The sequence below is a fragment of the Micromys minutus genome (genome assembly GCF_963924665.1).
Source record: "Micromys minutus genome assembly, chromosome: 21".
NCBI lineage: Eukaryota > Metazoa > Chordata > Mammalia > Rodentia > Muridae > Micromys > Micromys minutus.
In genome coordinates, this window is record NC_137956.1 from 37,623,533 (window position 1) to 37,649,289 (window position 25,757).

The 25,757-nt window shown below is 41.7% G+C and overlaps 1 pseudogene across 1 annotated transcript; it reads left to right on the plus strand.

Moving 5' to 3' along the window:
- The first annotated feature begins 142 nt into the window (after positions 1-142).
- LOC308434403 (exosome complex component CSL4-like) lies at positions 143-12,671 on the plus strand (annotated as a pseudogene). The gene is made up of 2 exons: positions 143-149; positions 12,174-12,671. The product of its transcript is annotated as an exosome complex component CSL4-like (transcript).
- The last annotated feature ends 13,086 nt before the right edge of the window (positions 12,672-25,757 follow it).

A 25,757-nucleotide genomic window follows, 5' to 3' on the forward strand; every position in this document is an offset into this window, starting at 1 on the left:
TAGAACCTGCCTGGAATTGGTAGAGCCAACTGAAAGAATTTGCATTCACTAACTACAAAAAACACACACTAACCAGCCTGAACGTCTACACTCCTCAATTTGGGATAACGTTAAAACATATCGGGAACGAGATAGTGCGGATATGAGGTGTAAGTTCGTTGCGGGTGCTGTCGATAGTCAATACTATTACATCTGTTGCCTCCAGCAAAAGTTATTCTCCCTTGAATTGATGCATGCCATGTAATTCTCACTCTTTTTCCCCTTCATCCCTACCTGCCCAGGGTTCCAGTTGGCTGCAGCTGTCTTCAGAATTATCTAGAAGACTAGCAGAGGCGGCTGCTGATTGGGGTGACTGCGGGGGGGGGGCATCACTGACACTCAAATGCAGGTTAAGGTTACAGAATTTTTCTCCCTGAAATTGGAGATTGTTAGCAAGTATGCTCCTCTTTCTTATGAGCTATATTGTCTCTTTACACTACATTCCCTTGGCTTTCTCCTCCACCCCCACCCCAACTCCCCGAAAATAGAATATGGGTGCAAGATGAAAATATTGAGTAAACGGATCTGTTGTTTTTTTTTAAGTTTTATTAAGAGTGTAAAATTGTTCCCTTCTCAAGCCAATCTCTATTCTATGCTTTCAAAACTCCACATATCATATATGGCTATTTTCAGAACAAATTAGGTTATCAAAGTAAAAGTGTGCTTTCCCAAGCTTTCATTTGGGAATTTAGATATGCTGCAGATACTCTCCCCAAAAAAAGTAACATAAATTTAACATATTTTCTTTTTTTTAAAGATTTATTCTTCAGACACACAAGAAGAGGGCATTGGATCCTGTTACAGATGTTGTGAGCCACCATGTGGTTGCTGGGATTTGGTAGAGCAATCAGTGCTCTTAACTGCTGAGCCATCTCTCCACCCCACCCCCCATAACACATTCTCAAATTTCCATTCTCTCTCATCTGCTAGATTTCTGAGACACATTGATACCTTCTCCCTGGTCCCCAACAGCTCTTCTGAAAGGCCCTGAGTCATTTATCACTATGTTTTTTATCACTGTGCCAAAAACATACATTTTCATTTAGATTCTCCTTCTGGACTTTACAAGTGGGTTCTGATATCTAAAGCCATTCTAGTATCTCTTGAAAAGCAGGAGCATGGGTTAAATAAGGTAGGAAGATTGTCACAGAGCCAGAGTTTCTTTCTTTCTTTCCTTCCTTTCTTTCTTTTGTGTGTGGTACGTGGGGGTTTTAAGTCAAGGTTTCTTTGTGTGACCCCAGCTCTCCAGGAACTAACTCTGTGAACCAGGTTGACCTTAACTCAGAGATCCACCTGCCTCTACTGTCTAAGTTCTTAGATTAAAGGCATGCAGTACCAGTCCAGCCATTAGAACCATCTCTCAAAATTACAAAACAAAAGCTTAAATATGTACAGATAATAGTCCTATAGATGACTAGAGGAACAAAAATGAGACCAATAAGACTGGCCAGAGACCCAAGAAAGGAGTCTTACTTATCTAGCTTATGTGAAGAAGTTATTTCTCTTCCATAACTGAGCTTGGAGTAACAAGAGCCAACCAACAATGGCTCCCCTGGTGATAGACATCTCTTCTCTTCCTTCCTCCCAGGAAGCCACTGTTCTTCTGAAACATCACTGCTGCTTTGCCCTTCTGGAACTGCCTGACTCCTCGAATAATGTTGTATCTTCACCGCCATCTTTGGGGTTCCTAATACCCTCAAATTCATCTATGTGAAATGAATTAGATTAGGATGCATCCCCAGAGTGATTATACATATATGTGTCTACTGATGGATCTTCATTCATCTAAGGTTTAAAGACCTGGAACCTTTCTTGCATTAGACAAATGGATCTATTTTTGAAAATTTTACTTTGTTTTCCATGTAAAATTAAGAATAACTTGGGCTTTTTAGAAACCCAAATTGAATCCTGACATCTAGAAGGCAACAGTAGGAGCCCTAATTTAAGGCTAGCTATCTCAAGAAAGGAAGAAAGGAGGGGAGGGAAGAGGGGCAGGAATGAGGAGAAGGGAGGGGAGAGGGAAGAAAAAGGGGAGAAAGGCAGGAGAGGGGAGAAGGGAGGGGAGGGGAGGAAAGGGGAGAGAAGAGAAGAGAGGGAAGTATGGTATTGAGTTCTGCCTCTCTGCCTGCAGGTGGTGTCAGCTGCCGCCTACAGCCTGCCTGGAGAAGGCAGGGCAAAGTCCAGGAGTCCACAGGTAGACCAGGAGAAAGCGGGATCTGGGACAAATGCAGTGGTTCCCTGTCTTCTCGCTGAGTACTCAAGCACTGCCAGTGTTCCACCTGGAGAGGAGTTAGGAACAGGGGTCCTACCCACATTTCCCCTCAGGCTATCTGCACACCAGGCAGGAAGGAAAAAGTGGAAAGAGGGATCCAGTCTGACTGAGAGCAAGTCTTAATGTCAAGGCTCCTTTAGGTGAAGATCTTCCCCATGATGATCTTTAATGAAGTAGCTCTCTAAGAAAATCCTTCCTTGTTCATATTGCTTGATGGGGGGTGGGTACACCTTATTCATGATGAGCCAGGGATTATATACTTTGGGGGGAAGGGCATGAGAGCACCCAGGAAGGGAAGGTCACTGGTCGAAGGTTAAGACTATCTAGATACCGGTTAGCATGGAGAAGAATTCCAGGTGCTAAGCTAAGGGACTAAGTGCTGGTGGTCCTCTCAGTTTGTGGTCTCAAGAGTAGTCATTGGAGGTTGGGAGTGGGCAGCTCCACTCCTACCATCTCAGATTCTCAGGGTTTGAGCACTGCCTTCACAGGTTCTAATGCCAGTCTGGTAGCATGGTCCCACATATCCTACAGGGGAGGAGAGGAGAGGGGAAGGCAGGAGGTGAGAAAGGAGGGGAGGAGTAGAAGAAAAAAAAGAATGGGAGGAGGAGGAGAGGAGAGATAGAGCTTGGCTTTCATTGCTATGAACTCACACCTAGAAAAAAAAAATCCTCTTTTCCTGTGTTTTGCCCAACCCCCATCCAAATAGTGCCTACACCAGCTAGACTTCTGGCCCACCCCCACTTCTGAATACCAAAGTCATTGTCTCTCTAAAACATGTTCCAAGGTGTCAGAGAATTGTATTTGTTTTCAACAGCCATTCCATGTACTGAGAGCTTTTGTTTCTTAAAAACCCCAGCTATGTTATATGAATATGTTTGTGTGAATGAATAAATCCCAGGTGTAGGATTGTCTTATGCCCTAGAGAGTTGTAAGGGTTGGGGGAGGTGTGGGTTTTGCCAGCTACAGACAGTTTAATTCTGGGAGCACTGGAGAAGGTATAAATGTCAGAGGCCCAAAAGGGTATGAATTCAAGAGCCCAAGAGGACATGTGGCAATTCTGCTGCCCCACCCCCCAGTACTGTTGTGTTTGCTGTTCCTAGACTGCTGGACTGATGGGTATTCTGAAGATGAAAAACTTGCCCCAAGGTCAGCAGGAAGTGGCCTATAGAGGTCTATGTCCCCTTTCCCCTCTAAACTTCTTTCTTTCCTACCTAATGCTGGGGATGGAGGGGAGGAGGTAGAAGAAATTAGATTGGAATAAGAATTGGAAGGGAAGCAGAGAGGCTGGAGAGATGGCTCAGTGGTTAAGAACACTGGTGGCTCTTCCAATGGTCATGAGTTCAACTCCCAGCAACCACATGGTGACTCACAACCATCTGTAGTTGGATCTGATTTCTTCTTTTGGAGTGTCAAGGACTGGGATCACAGACATGTGTGTCATATCCATAAAATAAATAAATACATCTTTTTAAAAAATGGAAGGGAGGTATATGTGTGAGAACTCCATAAAATAATAAAACTAATATTTAGCGTTTCCCTTATTGGGTTTTATTGTCTTTTTCTAAGAGGGGGAAGGTCTCAGTACATTTCCCAGGCTGGTGTGGAACTTGTGAGCCAAAGAAGTTCTACCTAGGTCTCTCAACTAGTTGGGACTACTGCCATACACCATCTGCACCACCAAGCCCAGCACATTGTCTATTTCCTCTAAAATAGTGGCTTTAGCCTTCCATGCTGAAGATCAAACCCAGGACCATTGTGTACACTGGAAAAGCAACCTTACCTATGAGCTACACCCGCAGCCTAAGGACTACTGTTCCCCTATTTTCTAGCTGCACACATTTTATATTACTCAGATTATTGTCTCTTAAAATACTCAGATATTTTAAAAATCAGTTTCAATATCCAGTCAAGCCCTGGAATGAGAGGAAGACTATAGTATTCCTCCTTACTCTGAACAACGTGCTAGATGCCAGGCAGAAGGCATGCCAGACAAAGCTTTATACATCTTACAACTGTTATCCGTTTAATCCTTACATCAGCATTGTTAAAAGTTTGAAAAAGTAAAGCTGGAGAGTTACAAGAGGGGTGGAGTATAAATGTATCTGAGTTCAGAGCGCATGCGTATAACCATGTCCTAAAACAAAGAGCTCTGTCCAAAAGGTTCTTGGGGAAATTTAATTTCTAAAATGTGACAAACAGAAATCTGTCTCCAGACCTGGGATTAGCGTTCATGCCTGTAACCCCAGGAGGATGAGACAGGAGGAATCACTAGTCTGGGGCTAGCCATACTAGACTGTAGATTTGAGACCAGCCTGAGTTATCTATAGCAAGACGCTACCACAAAAGTGGGGGACAGAAAAGGAGATCTGTCTATGCTGGTTAATTTGATGTCAACAAGCCACAGTCATCTGAAAGGAGGGAACTGCAATTGAGAAAATAGTTCCATAAGATTAGTCCACAAAAGGGCTTCCAGGACATCCAGGGCCACACAGAGAAACCCTGTCTCAAGGGAAAAAAAGAAAGAGATCAGGTTAAGCAATCCATGAAAAGCAAGCCAGTAAGCAGCACTCCATGGCCTCTACCTTGGCTCCAGCCTCTGAATTCCTGCCCTGTCTGGGTTGCTTTCATGACTTACTTCCATGAGGACCAATGATGTGGAATTGTAATCCTTTCCTCCTCTAACTGTTTTAGTCATAGTGTTTCAACCCAGCAATAGAAACCCTAAACTCCGCATCAGCTTGGTTCTCATTCATCAGTTATGACTCCTCGTTTGTATTTCTCTCTTATTTTGTTTGCTGGTTGGTTGTTATTTGTTTAAGATGGGGTCTCTGTCTGTAGCTCTGATTATCCTGGAACTCACAAGACCAGGGTGGCCTCAAATGCAAAGATCTGCCTGCCTCTGCCTCTCCCTCCATGGTGCTTGGATTAAAGACATGCAGCACTATGTCATGTTACAAAAAAATAGGTTTTGATTTTTGCTGTTTGGTTGGTTGGTTGGTTGGTTTGGGGTGGGTTTGAGTCAGGGTTTCTCTGTGTATCTTTAGCTATCCCAGGACTCACTCTATAGACCAGGCTGGCCTTAAACTCAGAGAACCATCTGTCTCTGCCTTCTCAGTGCTGGGATCAAAGATGTGCTTAAAAGATCTTTCTTTTAAGTGTTTTAAAGAAACAGTACAGATACTACTGATAAATAAGTGGAGGATTTGACATACTCTGTAGTTTGACAGCATAGAAAAGCTAAACTATAGCCCAGTGGTACAATTTTCTATTCCCAGATGCTAGACAGGCTGAGACAGGAAGACTGGAAGCTCCAGTTCAGCTTGGGTTACAGAGAGAGCTCAAGGCCAGTATGAGTAGATTAATGAGACCACATCTAAATAAATAAATAGATAAATAGATAGATAAATAAATAAATAAAAACAAAAAACAAAACTGAAAAGCTAGACATAGTGGTACAAATCTATTTGGGAGCTAGAAGAGTCAAGAATTTAAAGCTAACTTAGTCTACATAGCAAGTTCAAAGCTAACCTAAATTATGTGAGACCTTATTTCAAAAAGAAGAAAGAAAAAAAGATAGAAAGAGAAAAAGAGAGAGAGAAATAAAGGGGAAAAATGTCCCCCAAAAGGGAGACACTTAAACATTGTGGTAAGCATGGCTTAGTGGTACTGTTATCCTGGGTTCAATTCCCCAAAACAGGTAAGAAAAAGAATTTTACTAGTTTTTCATCTGTCTCCGAGACGGATGGCAAACACCTGTAATCCAAGCTATTCAAGAGTCCAAGAAGATAATCAGGAGTTTAAGACAGGCCTGGATAATATAGCAATATGCTATCTTGATTGGCTGATTGGTTTTGAGAGTCACATACCTCAGGTTTGCTTGGAACTCAAGAATAACTTTCACCTTCCTGCTTCTACCCTTGGTCTGCTGGGATTACACATGTGTACCACCATGCCCTGCTCCCACTAGAGATGTGTCTCAGAGCTTCTTGTGTGCTGGGCAAGTGCTGTACCACGTGAACCACACCCGCAGCCCAAGCAGCACATTGTAGATGATAGCTAAGTGGTGGACTACTTGAATAGCATACATGAGGTCCTGGGGTCCATCCAAAACACTGCTGAAAAAATAAGAGAGGCAGCTACCCAGTTACCATCACCGTCACACCACCCTATTTTAATCTCTCTTCCAGCACATAATTCCATCTGTCAAAAGCCAGTTCTGACATCCAGGTGACCGAGGAATGTAGCAAGGTATGGTGAGGATAATTGAGGTCAGTGCTAATAGCCACCAATGAAGCCCACACACATGCACACGCAGCAAGAGATTTAGGGGTCAGCCCTGCTAGGGGAACAAAACTTAGTCATCTGGGGTTGGCAAGAATGTCCAACAAGAAACTCTGAACTCTTTTATCTCTTAAGAGGCAGATGAGAAAGAAAAGGGTAGAAAGTCATGCACACACACACATGCACAAGCACACAACAAGCACTCACACACACTTTGCCCAGGTCTGACCACCTGTTTCATCGATTTTACAAGTGCACATTCATACTTATATACATACACATATACCTACATATGTTTGTATGATCATACATATAGGGAGATGAACATATAGACAGACATATAGACATATATATTGTATACACACACACACATATTACATCATATAAACATATTTAGTGGATGGAGCAGAGCCCCAACAGCTACACTTATTTTTTTTTCTTTTAGCTCTTTTATACCTTCTAAACAAAAATTCTTTATAAAATTTCCTCACAGACAAAATGTTACACAAAAGGGAGTTACAGAAGAATGATGATAGTAAGTCCAAAGCAGTGTTTCATTCTATAAGTTCATTATAAGTTGAAAGCAACAGTTTCATGTGGCCTTGCTTTATTATATCACATGCGGTGGTTTCATCCTTGGATCTGACCTAGAATGAATGATTTTCCTTTATCATAAATCTTCCCCAAGCCTATTTCTCTTCTTAGTGCAATTTATGAAAGCTTATTGCATTCCCTATATAGCCTTTACTTATTATTCTACAAGGAGAGAGTACTTTCTATTCTTGATTCTAACTTTATCTTTCTGGCAAAACAACTGTATTAGTCAGGGTTCTCTAGAATCACAGAACTTATGGGTAGAACTTCTGTCTCCCAAGCGCTGGGATTACAGACATGGACTACCATACCCAACATATCTGCTATGTTCTATATCTATTCATTATTTCTCTCCTCTCATAAGATTGTGAGGTCCCTGGAAACAAATAAATTACCACAAATAAAAACAAATAAAGATCCTCAACACCTAGAACAGTTACAAATTGATCAAGAAATATATTTAGGACTGGAGAGATGGCTCAGTAGTTAAGAGCACTGACTGCTCTTCCAGAGGTCCTGAGGTCAATTCCCAGCAACCACTTGGTGGTTCCTAACCATGTGTAATGGAATTTGATGCTCTCTCCCGGTGTGTCTGAAGACAGCTACAGTGTACTCATATAAATAAAATAAATAAATCTTAAAAAGAAAGAAATATATTTAGCCAGGCAGTACTGGCACACACCTTTAATCCCAGCTAAGATTTTTCTGAGGCAAGCAGATCTCTATGAGTTCAAGGCCAGCCAGGTCTACAGAGCAAGTTCTAAGACAGCCAGGGCTACACAACGAAACCCTGTCTCAAAACAAACAAAGGAAATATATTTACCAAAAAAGAATCCATGCTAATACCATTATTGAGGCATGCTTTTGAGGCACTGGGTATGAAGTGGATGTGGCAGACGATCACTTGGAACCTGGGACATGCTTGACAGATCTGTGTGGATTGTGATACTAATACCTCTAAGGATGCTTCAAACTATGGGCCATGGAAAATGGGGGAAAGAGGCTCTCTGGCACAAGGTGGAAGTGTAGAGCAATGGAAAAACTCTTGCCAAAAAAAAGGATCTTTTAGTATAAGGATTTTGGAGCTGAAGAGATAGCTTAATAGTACTTGTAACTCTCACAGAAGACCTGGGTTTGATACCCAACATCTATACAGTAGCTCACAATCAGATGCATGTGTGAATATACACTCGTGGAGGACACATATGTAAAAATAAATAATGCACTTGTAGTTTTAAGAAAAGGACGAGGAGGTCTTACCCAAAACATGAAAAACAAAAAGCACGCTTGGAAGGGAAAATAAAGATGTGATGATGTTCTGGGGGAAGATGGTAGAATAGAAATTTCCTCCATGTGACATAAATGAGGAACCTCAGGATAGTGAAGGAGAGGCTGAGGTTTGAGGAAAGGAAGAACACTAGAAAACGAGAAAGATGGCTTATGCCTGCAATCCTGTAAAAGCATCTTTTATTCTCCTGATGGAACTGTCATCTCAGAAGCTTACTGCTTTTCTGTGCTAACCTTGGCCTAGTCCTGGAAGCTTCTAGCCTCCATACAATCTAATTTAAGTCTAGAATGTTATCAGTCTGAGACTTCCTGCTGAACGCCACAACTAGAAACAGTGATCTTTTTTATAAGTCAATCTAACACACAATCTAAGTGTTCATAGTGTGATCTAACATCTACAACACAATCCTCTAGCATTCAAAAGAGGCAGAAACAGAAGCAGAAGGTCCACTAAAAAGTTGAGGCCAGACTGGTATGCACAGTGATTTCCAGCCCATGTAGGGCTACATAGTAAGAATCTATCTCAGCAAAGGAAATGAGTACTGAAGAGATGGCTTGGTACATAGTACTCTCACAGCCCCAAGTTCTAGTCCCAGTGCATACATTGGGCAGTTTAAAACCATCTGCAACTCTAGCTCTAGGGGGGGGTCCAGCTTCTTCTTACCTTTATAGTCACCCGTGCTCACGCTCACACATGAGCGTGCACAGGCACACACACACACACAATATATATATATATCTTTAAAAAAATAGAAATGGACACACATAGAATCACAGCTCATGCCTAGAATCTCTCATGTGCATTTCACAAGACAGAGAGAGGACTTGCTGTGGTGTTCTGGTATTAAGCCTTTAAGTTTTTATGAACCAGCTGAGCTTTCCCACAGCAACCGTGGGGAGCAGGGGGGAACCAGATGATTATGCTACTTGCCTTATCAGACATCTGTGTCCTGATTCCATTCAGACAGGGCACTGATTCTTCATACCTAAAAAAAAAAGAAAAAAGAAAAAAGAGATCTTTACAAATGTTTAAAAATTTTAAAAACCCAAAACAAACAAAAACTAAACAAAAACAAACAAAAGAAACCCCAAAAATCACACAGCCAGGCGGTGGTGGTATATACTGTTTAGTTCCAGCACTCATGAGGCAGAGACAGGCAGATTTTTGTGAGTTCAAGGCCAGCCCGAGCAGTTCCAGGACAGTTAAGGCTACTCAGAAACCTTATCTCAAAATTCCAAAAACAACTAATGAAACAAGAAAGAGGAAGAAGAAGGAGAAGGAAGGAGAAGGAGGAAAAGAAGGGGAAGAAGAAGAAGAAGAAGAAGAAGAAGAAGAAGAAGAAGAAGAAGAAGAAGAAGAAGAAGAAGAAGAAGAGAGAGGAAGAAAGAAAGAAAGAATGAAAGGAAGGAAGGAAGGAAGGAAGGAAGGAAGGAAGGAAGGAAGGAAGAAAGAAAGAAAGAAAGAAAGAAAGAAAGAAAGAAAGAAAGAAAGAAAGAAAGAAAAAGAAAAGAAAAGCTACACCTTCTGTTGAATCTTCCAAAAGTTTCCCCAAACTTGTTAAAAGTGTCTCTTGTCCCACTGATGGCTGCTTGTGATCTTTCTTTTCTCTCAGCAACTGTGACTAGGAGTACTTGGGAGAAAAAAGGCAGGGATATCACCTGGTTTTAAGACCCCATGTTAAAAAACTAAAATTGGGGCTGGAGAAATGGCTCAGTGATTAAGAACACTGACTGCTCTTCCAGAGGTCCTGAATTCAGTTCCCAGCAACCACGTGGTGGCTCACAACTATCTGTAATGGAATTCAATTCCATTGTTGTTTGGAATTGGGTGTCTGAAGATAACTACAGTATACTCATATACATAAATAAATTAATATAGCTTAAGCAAAGACAGTTTTTTAAAAAAGCTAAAATTGGGTAGCCACCACTGATGCATCATGAGGTCCTGGTTGGGTCTTCTCAACAAGTTTCTGACCGGGATCTTGGCATGGCGATCTTGAGGCATAGTGACTTTTAATCTTAGGACACTAAGACAAGGAGATTGCTGAATTCAAGGTCATCTGGAACAAAGCAAGTCCCAAATTCAGGTGTGGTGGTACACATCTTTAATCTGGGACACACCTTCTGCTGGAGACCTACCTAAGGACATTAGAAGAAGGAAGGTTCTTTCTTCACCTGCTTTGCTTTGTGGGTCTGAGCAACTGCTAGATCCTTGGACTTCCACTCACAGCTACTGCTGACCATTGTTGGGGAGTTGGACTACAGACTGTAAGTCACCAACACATTTCCTTACTGTATAGAAACTATCCATAAGTTCTGTGACTCTAGAGAACCCTGACTAATACACTGCCCTCGAGCTAAAAAAAAGAAAAACAAAACAACAAAAGATCTGTACATAGAGCTGCCAGTTTGATGATAGCAGGGTTGTGCAGTTTTCCTTTTGGCTAGGTGGAATATTTTCTACTTCTGTTAGGTCTTTCTGTTTCTCTCCCTACCTTTCTCCACCCTCTAGCACCCCTTTTTTTCTCACTATTTTACTTGTGGCTTAGGCTGGCCTGGAACTCACCATATAACCCAGGCACAATTCTTACTAAATCCTGTTGTGAATTAGTTCTAATACTATTTGAATTAATTTAGTTCCCCAAACATCTGCCTGTAAGACACTGAGGGCCCCTGTTCCAGTTGTCTCTAATTGGTAAATAAAGTTTCATGGTGGGCAGAGAGAGAGAGAGAGAGAGAGAGAGAGAGAGAGAGAGAGAGAGGGCTTTGAGGTTCCTGGGCAAGGAAGCCAAGGGAGGAGCAGAATTGCCATGCCAGGGAAGCAGAAATATCAATCCTGAGAGCCGCAGAAGAGAAGGCATACAACTGTGTAAGAAAAGGCTAAGGCTGGAGAGATGGCTCAGTGGTTAAGAGCACTGACTGCTCTTCCAGAGGTCCTGAGTTCAATTCCCAGCAACCACATGGTGGCTTCACAACCATCTGTAATGAGATCTGATGCCTTCTTCTGGTGTATCTGAAGACAGTTTACCCACGTACATGAAATCAATAAATAAAACTTTAAAAAATAAAGAAAAGAAAGTAAGAGTCAGCCAAGATGGCTTCATGGGTAGAGAGCTTTCTCTACAAGCCTGATGACCTTCATCCCCAGAATCCACATAAAGATTGAAGGAAAGAACTGACTCCAAAATTTGGAATCTGACTTCTACATATACATGCCACTAACACCAACATCATACATATTCACAGAATAATGATATATAATAAAAATATTATGGAAAAGTCATAAATAACCATTAAAATTATTTATTGCAGATGTATACAAGCTGGGTTCAGAAGATGACTTGTGGGAGTCAGGTTCTCCATTTTTACCATGTGGGTCCCAAGGATCAAACTCATGTCATCAGGATTGACAGCAGGCACTTTTAGCCACTAAGTTGTCTTTCCAGACCTTACAATAACTTTTTGTAAAATAACAGATTACAGTAAGCACTTCATTCTTTAGTGAAAATTCACCATGTTTGCAACCAGTCTATGCCACATCCTGCATGGCTGTAGAAGGGACGGCATGACACATTTCCCATCCCTAGAGCAGAGCCAGCAAGCAGGACATGGATCTCCACCAGTGCTGATTGTTGCTGTGGGCGTGGTGCTTGTTTGTATAAGAATGTGCATAGTTGGCAAGCATGGTACCACCTGTGAGGTGAATGTCTGTGTAACTTGAAGAAAGGCAGCCCCTGCAGTGGTATCTACACTCGGCATGGCTACATCTTTTCATCGCTGACAGTCTGTCTGACAGATCACGGAGAATGGCTGGCACAAACAGAGTCCTAGTGACTTCCAGGTGTGGGAGCTGTTGTCACCTGTAAGGTCTCTAGCATCAGCTTTGCCAAAGTACACATCCTGTTTGTGGGATCCACACCACTTAAAAACTATCCTCAAAAAAGATATCGGAGCAACTGAAAAAGACAAGGTAGAAAGTTACAAGAGTTTCTGGCCAGATGACATCCTTTTGGCCAAAGTTATCTCCCGGGGTGATGCGAAGTCCAATTACCTTCTGACTACTGCTGAAAATGAGTTAGGAGTTGTAGTGGCCCACAGTGAGTCAGGTGTCCAGATGGTTCCCATCAACTGGTGTGAGATGTAGTGCCCCAAGACTAAAGATTTCCAAAGAGTACAGCCTGAGTTGTTACAAACCTAAACTCACTTTACCCCAAAGATTTCTAAAAGTGCACATGTGAAAAAAAAAAAAAGGCAATCAAGATGCCATGGTCTTTACTGAGCTACTTGTAGTCAGCTGGCAGCCATCTCCTTGAAACAGCGTGCCCAAAATATATTCATGTTGTAATGAACACCCAAGGCTCCTGCAGCTGAAACAGGAAGATTGTTAGTGCCCAAGTTTGAGGCCAGCCTGGGTTACATAGTAAGACTCTTCTAACCAAAAGACAAAAAAAAATGTATACCATTTGAAACACTATTTTGGGGAAACTGATTTTTATTCTCTGGACTCATGAATCTCATTTAAAGGCCCTCAACAAACAAAATCATGTAATATTGAAAATACCTTATGCCTTTTTAAAAAGATTTACTTATTTATCATATATAAGTAGACTGTAGCTGTCTTCAGACACAGCAGAAGAGGGCATCAAATCTCATTACAGATGGTTATGAGCTATCATGGGCTGTGGGAAATAACTCTGAAAATATGAGTTCAAGAATGTATCATTTCCCACCAATGCAAAAGATAAGGCTGAAATAATGAATTGTATGAGGTTTTTGTTTTGACCTAAAAGGTCAAAACAGCTGCATTAATGAGTCAGCCTGTCAGAAAGATACAAATTCAGACAGATCTCTGAATACAATTGCTATATTTTTTAAAAAAGATGTCCTTGCTGTATTTTTCTAAGAATCAAGGGGCTAAGGTCAAAAAATGCTGATTTATGGGACCACAAGGGAACCTGGGGTAATGATTTAGTTGATATGTAAATAAAAGACTGCATTTTGGTCTGCAGGAGCTGAGCTATCTAGACATTTGTCTGGATAGGCATCTCAAGCAGAACACAGCTGTCAACTTGTACCCCATCATGACTTTGATGAGTCATTTCTTCTGCCACTTCTGAACACCCCTTTCTCAGGGCCTCCTCTCCCAAATGAGGCTGGTCCTTGGTAAATGCGTTGGTGTGCAAACTATCTTGTAACTTTAATAAACAATGGCAAAAGATTTTAAAGAGTTTCTAACAATATTTTGTTGTTTAATAATAAGGAAAAAAAGACCTGAATAATAAAGCCAACTTCAGCAAAACAATAGAGAATCTAAAAACATAGACATCAGTGAATTTAAAAGAATAAGGTCAGACATAGTAGAACATGCCTATAACCCCAATATTTGGGAGACAGTAGTGGATACTCAAGTTAAAGGCTACACAAGACAGTCTCAAAAATTCCAAAAGCTCAAGAATATTAATAAATCAACTAAGGAACTTAAAAAACTTAAAAGAAAAATGAAAAACAATAATGATGACCTTAAAAGAATGAATCACCAGTAGAGTAGATCAACTAAAAAAATATATATCAGGGACTGAAAACAAGGTTGAAGCCTGACAATGGTGGCACATGTCTTTAGTCCCAGAATTCAGGAGGCAGAGGCAGGTAAGTTCCAGGACAGCCGGGATTACAAAGAGAAACCCTGTCTTGAAAAGCCAAAATCTAAAATCCAAAACAAAGAGCAAATAACAAACAAACAAAAAAAAAAAACCACCAAAACTTTTTGAATGAGAAGTTAGCCATTGAAGAAATCAAAGGATAATTTTTCTAATCTCCAGAGTCTCAGGGTTTAATGGTGGATACCTATTGTTTCAGAGTCTAAGAGGTAGTGGAAGGAGGATATTCAAGGCCAGCTCAAGCTATATAGCAATATTGAAGCCAGTCTTGGCAACATGAGATCTTGTCTCAATAAATAAATATAAGCAAACAAACACACAAATAAACCCTGAATGAGCAAACAGGCTATTGTTACTTGCCTAGCATGCTTGCGGCCTTGAGTTCAACCCTCAGTACTACAGGGTGAGAGGGAAAGAAAAGAAACAAAAGTACTTCCAAACTCATCCTAGAGAGATGGGCATGGTAGCTCTTATCTCTATTGCCTGTACTCTGGAGACTGAGGCAGGAGGATTTCCATGAATTCAAGGACAGCAATCAGCAAGCATTTTACCTACTGAACTGCCTTGCCAAATTTGTCCATTCTACAAAAGCCAATTATCACACTGAAACTAAAAACCAATAAGAATACAAAACAAGGGGCTGGAGAGATGGCTCAGTGGTTAAGAGCAATGACTGCTCTTCCAGAGATCCTGAGTTCAAATCCCAGAAACCACATGGTGGTTCACAACCATCTGTAATGAGATCTGATGCTTTCTTCCGGTGTGTCTGAAGACAGCTACAGTGTACCTATGTATAATAAATAAATAAATGTTTTTAAAAAAGAATATAACACAAAAAATAAACTCTACACACCTATGTTCTCTTTAAGACTACAGACACAAAAAATTTCAATAAATATTGGCACACAGTGAGACTCAGTTTTAAACAAAAGCACACTATAACACTATAGTCAAAATGAGTTAATTCCATATATACAAAAATTAAGAAATTAGGACCAAAAAGAAGATCATTCACTAATATAATAATATCTATGACAAACCCATAGCCAATATTACTAAAATAATTTCTTTAAGATGAGGAATAAGGGTTCCCACTTTCTCTACTCTTTATCTTTTTTCTTTTTTTTAAGATTTATTTATTTTATTTATATGAGTACACTGTAGCTGTCTTCAGACACACCGGAAGAAAGCATCAGATCCCATTACAGATGGTTGTGAGCCACCATGTGGTTGCTGGGAATTGAACTCAGGACCTCTGGAAGAGCAGTCAGTGCTCTTAACCACTGAACCATCTCACCAGCCCCTACTTTTTACAAAATAGTGCTTGCACAGAACACGATGGTGCACATCTTTAATCTCAGCACTCAGGGAGGCAGAGGCAGACAAATACTGTGAGTTTGAAGCTAGTGTGGAACACATAATGAGTCCCGGAAAAGCTGAAGCTACATCATGAGTTTCTGCCATAAAAAAAAGTGATAAATAAAAAACTAAGCAAGCAAAAAACCCAAAAAGTTCTCGAATCATTAGCTATAGCAATAAGGCAAGAGAAAGAAAGAAAAGAGGATACAAAAGGATGCTGGGGAACACACACCTGTACTCTCAACACCTGGAAAATGTAAGGGGTTCCTATATCATATTATGCTATGCTACATAGCAAGCTCAGGACTAGTGTGGGTTATGTAAGGTTTTATCCTCCAAAACAGGGGAGGAAGAAGTCAAGTTGTCTTGACAAGTAGACAATGTGATCCTATACTTAAAGGAGCTTATGGACTATACCCAAAACCTCTTAGATCTGAAAAACACCTTCAGCAAAGTAACAAGATGTAAAATTCACTACACAAATAGACAGCAGCTTTGAAAACCTGCTGTGAGAGAAAGAAACCAGGAAAACAAACTTATAATAACTGAAAAAATATGAGATTGACTTAAAATATTTTTAAAAAATAATTTACTTTTATTTAATGTGCAATGGTGTTTTGCCTCCATGTGTGTTTGTGTGAGGGTGTCAGACCCCTGGGGAACTGGAGTTACAGGCAGTTGTGTGCTGATGTGTGGGTGCTGGCAACTAAACCCAGGTCCCTTGGAAGAGCAGTCAATGGTCTTAACTCCTGAGCCATCTTTCTGGCCCTAAATTGAAAGAATTTTTAAAAACTGAAGAAAGAAGACCATAGATATAAATACTTTCATGTTTACAGTTTTGGAAAATTGATGTCATAAATGTGGCTATGTTAACCAAAACTGATATGAAAGTTCAGTACAGTTCTTATATAAATCATAATTTTTTTCAGAAACAAAAAAAAATTCAATATAAATTAATAGATATCAGATTAGAAAAAATAGAGTTGGCAGCCTCATATTTTCTGTTTGAGCATTTATTACAAAGTTGTAATCATCTAAATAGTGTGATACTGGTGCAGATACCAAATAAAAACAATTAACTAGAATGGAGAGCCCAGAGATAAACCTATACAATTCTCGAGGAGTGCTAGCTAAACTATCTCTATAAGGGACAGACAATTTCAACCAGTGAAGCTGAGCAAATCAAAATATCCAAATGGGAAAAACAAATTTGAACTCTACCTTAACCAACATGCAAAAATTAACTTCATTAGGGTTTTGTTTTGTTTTGAAATTTATTTATTTTATGTCTGTGAGTATTCTGTCGCTGTCTTCAGGCACACAAGAAGAGGACATCAGATCCCATTACAGATAGTTGTGAGCCACCATGTGGTTGCTGGAAATTAAACTCAGGACCTCTGAAAGAGCAGTCAATGCTCTTAACTGCTGAGCCATCCCTCCAGCTCACTTAGGGTTTTACTGCTCTGAACAGACACCATGACCAAGACAACTCTTTTTTTTTTAAGTATTTATTTATTTATAGTATATGAGTACACTGTAGCTGTCTTCAAACACACCAGAAGAGGGCATCAAATCTTATTACATATGGCTGTGAGCTACCATGTGGTTGCTGGGATTTGAACTCAAGACCTCTGGAAGAGCAGTCAGTGGCTCTTAACCACTCAGCCATCTCTCCAGCCCCCCAAGGCAACTCTTAAAAGGACAAAATTTTATTGGAGCTGGCTTACTGGCTCAGAGGTTCAGTCTAGTATCATCAAGGCAAGAATGTGGAATCATTTAGGCAGGCATGTTACAAGAGGAGCTGAGGGTTCTGCAACTTCACCTGATGACTGATAACAGAATACTGGCTTCCAGGTAGCTACGATGTTGGTCTTATAGCCCACGCTCACAGTGACACACCTATTCCAACAGGGTCACACCTTCTATTAGTGCCACTCCCTAGGTCAAGCATATACAAACCATCACATTAACTGACAAGAAAAATAATTACAAATGCTAAAACTAAATAGCTGTTCAAAAAAACTACAGAGAAAAGCTGGATTTAGCCAATTTTTTTTTAAAAAAGATATAACAATGTATAGACTTTTAAAAATATATAATGTAAGCACAAGCAAAAGGAGGAAAAGTTGGATTCTGTCAAAACCAAAACCAAACGTGTCTGTCAAAGGGCTCTGTTAATAAAGAAATGTCAACCTATGGTATGGAAAAGATTTATAAACCACCCATCATGGTAAGGTGCCACCCTGTGTCACATCTGCTTCTCTCTTGGGGTATCAAGGCCTGTTGTGCACCAAGCTGGACTGGAAGAAGGGAAGCTTAGTGAGTTGCAGGTGAGTGCAGTGTAAGGTCCATGAGCACACCTTGGAACTGCTTTGGAGAACTGGTTCCATTCACTGGGGAAGGAGCTATTTATGGCCCTGGAGAGGTGGCCAGGGTCTCTGGGGCAAGGTTTGTATGGGCATGTACCATTGGCCAGGGCAGGGGTCTTGGAAGCTGTTTCCTCTACATACTCAGGGTTTTGTAGGATGATGTGAGGTTTATAAAGTCAAACAAGGAATGGAGCCTGATAACTGTCATGGTAATAAATTCTTACTAGGGGCGATGGTGGAGTAACCAGCTTTAGGGTGCTAAGTTGGGAACAGGGAGGTAGCCAACTCCTGCCATCCTCATGTGTGAGGTATCCTGGGTTGAAGCCTCCCTGACCCTTCCTCCATAACCCTGGGCCATCATGGTCCCATAGCTCTTCTCTTTTGTTTTATAAAGAAGCAGTATTATAATAGTCAACATCCATGTTGGGGGTGGTTTGATATTGGAACAGATTTCTGCAATGTTACTTGTTTATTTTAGAAATCCAATGAGGCATGGTGCCAAGAGAAGGAGGGTCCCAAGAGTCAATGCAGGACCAAGGAAGGGGACGAACCAAGACATATAGGGACTTGAGCACTATGGGGTAGAGGTGCTGGATGCATATAGCATGCCCAGAGATCTTGCTGGAGATCTTTAAACATTTGTATGTTTCATTCCACCAATCCAGGTTCATTGACATGGAAGTAACATTCTTCCCCTGCATCCAACACAGTTTAAGTCCTTCTCTTTTTAATAGTCTGTAAGTTCAGAGCTCTCCAGATTTGTAGAACAACCCCTGCTAGGGAGGCGATTGTCACTGGGGGGACTCAACAGGGAACATGGCCTGGATAAACTTATCCTAGAAGTGGCAGGCTGGATGGTATGTTTGGACAAGGGCTGCTCCAGTGGTTCCCATGGCAACCAGTGAGATGGTGAGAGCCAGTCCAATGAACAGAAGGATGAAGACCTCCCTTCTCTTCCAGTCCCCTCCCAGCTGTAAACTGAGTTATCTGGGCTCACAGAGATATCTCTGGAGAACAATCACTATAGGGTTTCAGAAACCTTGAAGCGGGGGTTGTTAATGCAGGGACTGGTAAATATTGCACCAGAGGAAAGCAGGGTGGTGGTGGTAACATATTGGCTCGGTGACAGTGATCTTATGGGATCTTTAGAATGGGACCTTGAAGACAGCCCTATGTGGCAGTGGGGAAAGGGTAGATTAAAAAGAGAAATGTTTTATAAGTTTTGTGTGAGTAAGTGTCCACAGGGTTCATGAGATGTTATTGGGAATAGCTGCCAATAGTGGCTAGAAGAGGGAAGCACAGAAGAAAAGGCATTGGGAGGAGGAGTCACGGTGGGTGGTCAGGGGAAGAAGGTGGCTGTATATTGGATGTATTGTAGCCAGGAGAGTGTGGATTGGAACTCCTTCTAAGTTTGATGCTCCTGTTGAGGGATGTTAACGTTGTTAAAGACAAACTTGGAGGCAGGGACAAGCAAGTGAGAGATGTGCAGGTCGGCCATGAGGTATTCACTGTAACCATTCAGGTAGAGCTTACCTATGACTCCCATTCACCATCATTTGTCCCAGGGATCTCCAGTGGAAAGCTGAAAATGAGTATTAAGATTGGCGAAAATAGCACCACCATGACTGGTGAATTCAATTTGGCATCTTTAACATCAATTTGGCATCTCTGACAGGCTTCCTGGAGGCAGTTGCCTGTTTTTTTTTTTTTTTTTTTTTTTTTTTTTTTTTGTTTTTGTTTTTGTTTGTTTTTTGTTTGTTTTTGTTTTTGTTTTGGTAAAGAAAGCAGAGGAAAGGGCTGGGGGCAGTGGAGATGGAATCAGAGTGTCAAGGAATCTCGGTCTTGGTCTGGCATCCTTCACATGGGCAGTCCTGGATTCCTATGATTTCCTTGTATCCATTATAGGGCTCCCTAGCAAAGAATCTCCATTGGTGGGTATGGGAAGGGTTAGGAAGAGGCTGGGTAGTAGTAGCAAAGTTAGAATAGAGAATAACAAAAACAGTCGTAAGAACAGATGAAAGGGAAGCTTGTGGAGGGTGCATGGCCTCGGTGACTGCTACTAGGACATAAAGATGAAAAACCAGGCTGAACAGGGAAAAGCCCAGCCAATCTTGGGGCATGTTTAGATTGGCAAGTTTACTTTGGAAGAGAGACTTAGTTTAAGGGGCGTGAACACCATCTTCCTTGACTGCTTGTCTGAATTCTTTTAAATCTGTAGTTTGATAGGGGTACTAATTAAGTGGTTTAGTCCACATGGGGTGGACACTGACTGGAAATGTCTGAAATTCCGGACTCATGGGAGGATCATGAAGTTTATGAACAGTAAAGGGAGAGGCAGAGTTAGCCAGATGCTTAAGTGGAGTTTTCTCTCTCCTTGTAACAGAATCGTGGAGATTAAAGGGGATGTTGTATGATGAGGTGGAAGGGAGGAGGCTGAGGGCTTATGAGACATTTCCTTCAGTGTTGCAGGGTTGGGGTTAGGATTAGTATTAGGGTTAGAGATAAGGGTACAGTTAGTGTATGGGTAAGGACAAGAGTGTTAGGGTAAGGGTAGGGTGGGGGGACTTGGAGGAGGAGAAAAATAGATGAGGCCAAGGGCTTATGTTGGGCTTTCTCCAAGGAGTCATACGGTGGGGGTGGGGTATAAACTGGATTGGGCCTGGCAAGAACATGCTGGAGAGGCTGAGAAGAAGATGGCTTCATCTATGGTTGTAATTTCCCATTCAAGGGCTGTGAGATCAAAAACAGGGCAGTCTTTAGGACCATCATTCTTGGATGTGTCTGGATGAGAGGAATGCAGCATCCTTGCTGGGTCCCATTTTAAGGGTTCATATGCATTGGGCAGATAGGAGCTAAAATAGACAGAAAATAGGGGGAGTGAATTTTCTCTTCCTGGGTGTCTTCACACCAGATGAGCTAAGAGACTGGTGTCAGAGAGTCACAGCTGTAAGGATCTGCTGTGGCCATACATGGTGCTATTTCAAGGACTTCCTCCCAAAACAAGGAGGTTTTTTTTTTTTGTTGTTGTTGTTTTTTTGTTTTTTTGTTTTGTTTTTTTTTTTTTTTTTTGGCAAGTTTTATTCTATGGGATTTCCAGAGGACCCATGTTTCCCTGATTTGAGGTTTCTTTTGATGGGATAAGGTATTTCCAATGACAGAAGAGGAAAAGAAACTCCAGGGCTAGAGAATATTCCTATAGCTTTATTGCTACCAGGGGACTCTTCAAAGTCCCAGACACAGCCTGGCTGCAGTTTTTAAAGTTCTGGTAACTACTTTGATGGTGTTTAAGGGTTGCTTTGTTCATGTGTGTGTGTGTGTGTGTGTGTGTGTGTGTGTGTGTGTGTGTGTGTGTGGAGATAAAAGACAGGGGTTATTGCCAATATCCATATGGACTGTCAAGGTTTAGACAGAGGTTTTGGAGCCTTTTACCAATGCCAAGGAGAAGCCTTGGCCATCAGTTGCCCTTTCAACATGCCTAAACCCAATGTCACTGTGCAAACCAAAATCAAAGAAGGAAAAGATAGACTGAAAGCCTTCAGTGTGGGGAGGCTTAGGGCCTTTGGGCAAATGTCAGAAGGCTGGGACAGGGACACTCACCTATCACCGAGGGGGAAGCTTAGCTGGGTGAAGGTGAGAGTATGGAGCAGAATTTTGGTTGACAATGTGTGGGCAGTGAACACACCTGGGAACAGCTTCAGAGAACTGGTTCCATTTATCCAGGTCAGGGAGGTATCTGTGCCCCTGGGGAGGTGGCTAGGGTCTCTGGAGCAAAGTTTGTGTGGCCATATACCATTGGCTAGGGCAGGGGTGTTGCTTCATCTACATACTTAGGGGCTTGTAGGGTAATAAAGTCTTATTAGAGTTGATGCTGGCTTTATGGTGCCAGATTGGGAACAGGGAGGAAGCCAATGCCTGCCATCTTCATGTTTGAGGTATCTAGGGTTGAAGCCCCCTTGACCCTTCCTTCCTTTCTAACCCTGGACCATTATGGTACTGCAGTAAGGGGTTGATCCTTATCTTAGCACTTAGGAGATAGAGACATTGTTAATCTTACCAAGAGAAAGTAAGGCCACTACCAGAGTTTTTAAACAAAATCTGAAATAAGCTTTATTTAGTACAAGCCAGGAAAACGGACCCTCACTGGCCCATACCCCGAGAACTCTCAGAGAATGACCAGAACCACTGTAGTTAGGTGCTTATAAAGGCAAAACCCACCAGGGTATCATTCTCCTGCCTTTGTCCAATTGGAAGAAAGCATACATCCTGATGTACTTCCTGCCTAGGTACCTCCCATCTACATGTGATCAAGCTCATCCTGTGGAGTTGAGGCAACCAAGCTTGTTTACAGAAGTGAAAACACGTGGCTTGTTATCTTACATGAATAGTCTCCTGCATTCCAGGAAGTTATTTGTTCTTGGGAAGTGGGGCTTACAGGTTAGTGTGGTCCTCAGTCTGCCCACTTTCCTTGCGGTGTGAGACTCCAGATGGAGGAGGGTGAAACAGAGTCTGGGATGAATAGGTTCCACAGGACTCCAGTGGAGCCTGGAATGCTGGAGGTGTTAGAGTTTTTAAAAGAGAAACAAAGAGGTTCGGATGGCCTCTCAGGACAGTGAGGGCAGGTTCAGGGCCCCTTGAAAGTGGCAATCGTGGCTGTGTAGCCACTGCTATAATGTGAGCCTCTGCAGGTAGGGAGAACCTGGCCAGTCAGGCGAGTCCAAGATCCATGAGGAATACTTCAGGAGAGAATCTTCCCCAAGTGTTACAGCTCAGTAAAGACAGCCACTCTCAGACGATCCTCAGTGAATTAGCTTGTGTGCTTTATTCCCTCTGCACAGTGACAATATGAATCCTGAGAGTGGGATGGGACTCGGGAGGGTGGTAACTGTTTTCTATTGGCTGAGTTTGGGATATTGGTGATGCTCTATTTGCATGGGGAAGGATTGCATTATATGACTGCCCATGGTCCTCCTAGTTGGTGGTTATGGTTGTGTGTTCCACAGCAAGCATGAGAGGGTAGGAGTGGGCAGCTCCCCTCCTACTACTCTCAGATCTCTGAGGTTCCTGGGGTTTGAGCACATCCCACCTCACTGGTTCTTTTTGCCTGTCTGGCAGTGCAGCCTACTTGCACTACTGGTTAGAAGGACTTTGTTTTATAGATATCTTAAGCACTGCACTGTATTTTAAACTTAAAACATAACTTTATCAGGAAAGGTCAAAGTTCAAGGTTATCTTCAGGTACGTCACAAGTTCCAGGCAAGGCAGGGATGCTGTGATGCCCTGTTTCACACAAACAAGCAAACAATGTAAGTAATATAACAAAACATAACACAACACAACAATGCCAGGCGTGGTGGCTTACACCTGATGCCTATAATCTCAGCATTTAAAAGGCACAAGTAGAAGGATGCTATGACTTGAGGCCAGCCTGGCCTACATAATGAGTTCAAAGGCTAAACTAACCTAGATCACAGAGTTAGAACCTATGTTGAGAGACAATAAATTAAATTAAATCAAAAGAAAGCCTTTGAGCTCGAAGCTGAAATTTCAACCAACTTATTCTTATAAGCAAAAAAAATGAACCTTTTGAATACTATTTTGTTAGTACTTCTAAGTATCTAATTCCATATCTAAAAGGGTACGAAACTATCAGTTGTAGGTTTGTGGAATTCAATATTAAAATTAAAAGAGTTCTTAATGTGATGTTTGGGTTGATAACTGTATGTACAAGTCTATTAGTTCACATAAAATGTAGCCAACCTCTATGCTCTTAATGAAAATGAAATCAGGGTAAGGCTGCCTGTACCTCCCCAGACTCAGCGCACACGAGCAATTATCTTAGTTGCAACATCTCATTTTTAGTAGAATTTTGTCGGCTCTAGATAGGACCAGCTGAGTCAGTCTCAAAAGCCTGAAAGTTTGGTACAGGGTTGGATCCATACAGCATGTATTTCGGGGGAGATTTTGGTCCCTCATATGCCTAAGGGGATTCTGTTTCAGTCAAAACACTCTGGGGATTTGTTATACAAAGACAACCCACACAACCCCTTGGGCTTCTGGGTGAGACAAACACACACATGTTAATTATAATAAAACCTTAACTATCAGCAGGAACTCAAGGGAGGAAACACTTGACTCATATTAAGTCTGTATATGGTGGATATGCCTATAATCTTAGTGTTAAGGATGCTAAGGAAGGCGGACTGAAACTTCAAGGTTAGCCCTGGCTACACAGTGTAAGACATGTCAAACAGAAGTCATAGCATTTTCAAATACTCTAAAGCTTGTGCTTAGGACAAGGAAGTACACTCTTTATCTCCCCGAACTTGCAAGACTTTTATGCAAAAGTTTCAATCCCTCTCCCCTTTGTGTATACAGAGGTCCACTGCTCTATTCTGGAATCTGATGGTCTGGAGCTGGGATCTTTTCTCCCAGAAGTAGTGATCCCTTTCCCATCCTTCATTTGGTGTGCTGGGAATTGAACTCCGGACCTCTGGAAGAGCAGTCGGTGCTCCTATCCACTGAGTCATCTCTCTAGCCTGTGAGCCAATTCTTTTTAAACTAGATAATCAAATGAGAGTATGAGGGAGGATTCCTGCCAATGGGGAAAAAACACAGCCACCACTTGAGTAAGAATAAAAAGCTAATGAACTTCCTGTATTAATGGGTTTGCTTTTCTTTCTTCCCTCTCTTGTTTAAGACAGGGTCTTACTATGTAATCCAGTCTAGCCTAGCACTCATGGTACCCCTGCTTCAGCCTCCAGACTTCTGAAATTACACTTTTAGACTACTGTGTCTGGCTTCATTCTCCTCTGTATAAAACAACCCACCCATTCAGAGGTGAGACCAGGAGAGCATGGTAGAGCAATGTGTCTTTAGTTCAATCACCAATTAATTAAAGATGGATACAGGAGACTATGATATTACTTCACAGTCAAGCCATAACACTGTGCATGAAATGGCATAGAATGGGTAAGTACACATGCCTTTTAGATATCTGAGCTGAGAGTATAGAGCCCTGGTCCTGACAGAGATCCAGTGGCTGTTCTCCGAGGCCTAGCTTGCAATAGCACCAGCTAAGCCCTGCAGCTGAGCTAGTGACAAAGGCTCTGATGCTTCAGCATACCGAGAGAAAAGGCTGATTCTCTGGATTTCCCTCCCATGGGTAGCAGCTGAGAGTAAACATGGGTCAGAGAGGGCAATGAAACAAAAAGCCAGCTAGGCGCAGTGTCATATACCAGTAATCCTAGCTACTTGGCAGGCTGAGATAGGATTGCTTTGTACTCAAGAGTTCTAAGCCAGCCTTGGCAGCAAAATGAGTGTGTGTAGTTTGTCTGTTTCTGTTTATCTCTTTTGAAAAGGGTTTTTGTAGGCTTAGATTATTCAAACCCTACTTTTAATGAGGGCTCATAAATGTTTTAATCTCTCTTCTAGTCCACCACTCACCACAAGTAGTGAAAAGGAAAGGTTAATAGAACAAAGGAGGATGGGTACCTGATTAGAAATAGATCTTTGGGGCAAATCCAATCTGCATTGTCAGGATATCAGATCAATTCAGTAGATGAATCAGTAGTAACAGTTTGATCCACTCAAAAACACCATTCACGAATCAGCAATGGCAGGTGGATCTGGAAGACACCTCAAGGCTCTGCCAATCAGCCTGAGTCCTCAGAAGTGGCAAGAAGCTGATGGAACACCACCAAAAACTTTTTTGGTGCATTTCTCTCTATGAAGTTGAGACAATGACCAGCAAAGAATGGTAAGGCGAACCAATACCATCCAGCATTGTCCACTGTTTGTTGGTTTTCCAAACATCATGTGTTCTCTCAAGCATCCGCTTTAGCAAAACATCACATGCCCTCTTTCCAGGTTGTTTCCAGAAAAACAACACATGTCCGTTTG